Source organism: Hordeum vulgare, chromosome 5H (assembly GCF_904849725.1).
Source record: "Hordeum vulgare subsp. vulgare chromosome 5H, MorexV3_pseudomolecules_assembly, whole genome shotgun sequence".
NCBI lineage: Eukaryota > Viridiplantae > Streptophyta > Magnoliopsida > Poales > Poaceae > Hordeum > Hordeum vulgare.
This window is the reverse complement of record NC_058522.1, coordinates 9,708,186-9,711,246: the sequence shown is the minus strand read 5'-3', so window position 1 is coordinate 9,711,246 and position 3,061 is coordinate 9,708,186.

The following is a 3,061-nucleotide window of genomic DNA, read 5'->3' as shown; positions in this document are numbered from 1 at the left end:
AGAGGCTTCCCGTGCACGTATTTATATTGTTCTTTTGTTACATCATCCCCTAAGTAATCATCAGGATTGGTACCGGGCACCATCTCCGGATGATTAGCGACGACGATATCGAGCTCGGGAATTGTTTTCCCACTTCTTCGTTCTGGTAACCTTGCATCACTAGAAGTAGTTTCGGACCGCACCACTTGTGCATATGTCTTTTTAAGAATGCGGTCATAGTTGGAATCCGGCGAAGGCGATGGTGGACGCTGCACTTGATTGATAGTGCGCTCCATTCTCACCGGATCTAGCTTGTCCTTCGAAGGTGGAGTTTTCTTTGCAAAATGGGCCCTCAGTTCGGCATGACATATCTCCTCGTTTTCCTCCTTGGTCCTCTCATATGGTAACTTTTCCAGAGGCTTGAGAAATGGACTGAATTTCCCGCCTCTGCTTGTACTGCTAGCCGTTGGAGAGAAGGATGTGTATCTCATCCGCTTGAGAGAAGGATGCGGACTGCTCTGACGCGCCGGACGAGCCGGAGCGGCGGCGTTTGTCTTCCGACATTGCTGATGAGGCGAAGGAGGAGGCGGACTGCTCTGTCGCGCCGGAGTAGGCGACGTGCCCTCACGCGTCAGAGGAGCCGGAGAAGGAGGCGGAGTGCCATGATCACTCGTCGTCGTCGTCGTCGGAGGAGGAGGAGGAGGGGGAGGAGGCGGAGTGCCGTGACTCGTCGTCGTCATTGTCGGAGGAGGCAGAGGCGTCCAGTTTGGAAGCTTGATGAACTCCTTCTGCCATAGACATGTACTCCCCACAGCACGAACCAGCTAAATCTCCCCTTCACCTATAGGGTGGTCAAGCTCGAGCTGCTCAAAATTCTCCATTACTTGATCCACCATCACAACAGCATAGCCATGTGGAATCGGAAGGTAGTGAAAAGTTCCGTTGGGTTGAGGAGGTTCAACAGAGCCGACAACCCCCATGAAAGTGAGGTTCCGACATTTCATCATAAGCTCGCAACGTTGAGCCTCCGTGATAGTATCCACGGGGTAGCTAGGAGCCGTGAAGTCATGCTGAATGGGCTCCATGGAAGCCACACTGCTTCTCCGCTGAGATGATGGGGTACCTTTTAGGATAGCTTCGTGCGGTGAGATGGTTAGCCGACAGCTCGCTAGCTCTCAAGTTCCTCTAGCTTTTGCAGTCTTGCCTTGATCTGCTACATGTTGCTCAGCTCCGCTTTCTTCTTTCTCTCCCGACTTCTATAACCGCTTGCATTAGGAAACCCAAACTACCACGGAACGGAGCCTGGTGTGCCTCGTGTTCGTCCAGGGTGCTCGGCATTCCCTAGGTCCCGAGTCAGCTTGTCATTCTCTCTATCTGGAATGAACGTCCCTTCCTGCGCTGCGGCGATATGCTACCTCTTGAGCTTGCGTTGGTTTTTCCCTTGTAAAGGAAAGGGTGATGCAGCATAGTAGCAGGCAGTATTTCCCTCAGTTTGAGAACCAAGGTATCAATCCAGTAGGAGTATCAAGACAAGTCACCAATGTACCTGTGCAAAAACAAACAAACTTGCACCCAACGCTATAAAGGGGTTGTCAATCCCTTCACGATTAATTGCAAGGTGAGATCTGAAGGTGGAAAGTGCAACAGAGTAAATGTGTAGAGCTGAAAATATGATGTGAAGTAGACCCGGGGGCCATAGTGTTCACTAGAGGCTTCTCTCATGATAGTAAGTATTATGGTGGGTGAACGAATTACTGTCAAGCAACTGATAGAACCGCGCAAAGTCATGATGATATCTAAGGCAATGATCCTACATATAGGCATCACATCCGAGACAAGTAGACCGATACTGTCTGCATCTACTACTATTACTCCACACATCGACCGCTATCCAGCATGTATATAGTGTATTGAGTTCATAACAAACAGAGTAATGCCTTAAGCAAGATGACATGATGTAGAGGGATAAATTCATGCAATAGATATAAACCCCATCTTTTTACCCTTGATGGCAACAACATGATGCGTGCCTCGCTACCCCTTCTGTCATTGGTGAGGACACCACACGGTATGAACCCAAAACCAAGCACATCTCCCATTGCAAGAATTATAGATCAAGTTGGCCAAACGAAACCCACAACTCGAAGAGAATTACAAGGATACAAAATCATGCATATAAGAGATCAGAGGAAACTCAAATAATATTCATAGATAATCTGATCTTAAATCCACAATTCATCGGATCTCGACAATCACACCGCAAAAGAAGATTACATCAGATAGATCTCCATGAAGATCATGGAGAATTTTGTATTGAAGATCCAAGAGAGAGAAGAAGCCATCTAGCTACTAGCTATGGACCCGAAGGTTTGTGGTGAACTACTCACGCATCATCAGAGAGGCAATGGTATTGATGAAGAAGCCCTCAGTGTCTGAATTCCCCCTCCGGCAGGGCACTAGAACGTGCCCCAGATGGGATCTTGCGGAGACAGAAGCTTGTGGCGGCAGAAAAGTAGTTTTGTGGCTCTCTCTGGCAGTTTTGGATTTTTAGGGAATTTATAGGCGGAAGAAGCAGGGCAAAGGAGCCACGGGGGCCCCACAAGCCTGGTAGGAGCGCCCCCCAGGCCACTGGCTAGGGGGCTTGTGACCTCCCCCGGGGTCGTTTGCCTTGGTTCTCAAGTTCCCTGTGTATCTTCTGTTACGGAAAAAATCTTTCCAAAGGTTTTATTCCGTTTCGACTCTGTTTAATATTCTCCTCTGAAAAGGGTCAAAAACACGGAAAAAACAGGAACTGGCACTTGGCACTGATTTAATAGGTTAGTCCCAAAAAAGATATAAAAATAGCATAATCATGCATACAAAACATCCAAAGTTGACAAGATAATAGCATGGAACCATAAAAAATTATAGATACGTTGGAGACGTATCACGATGCACTTCTGAAGCTTGATCATCGATATTGCAAGTTGCTCGTCCGTCCAACGATACTTCCCTGTTTCAGGGTCCAAAGTTCCCCCAACCCTGAAGAACCAAGTCCTTGAACGCTCTGGCTAGTTCAATGTGTGTGGTTGGACCCCTTTAG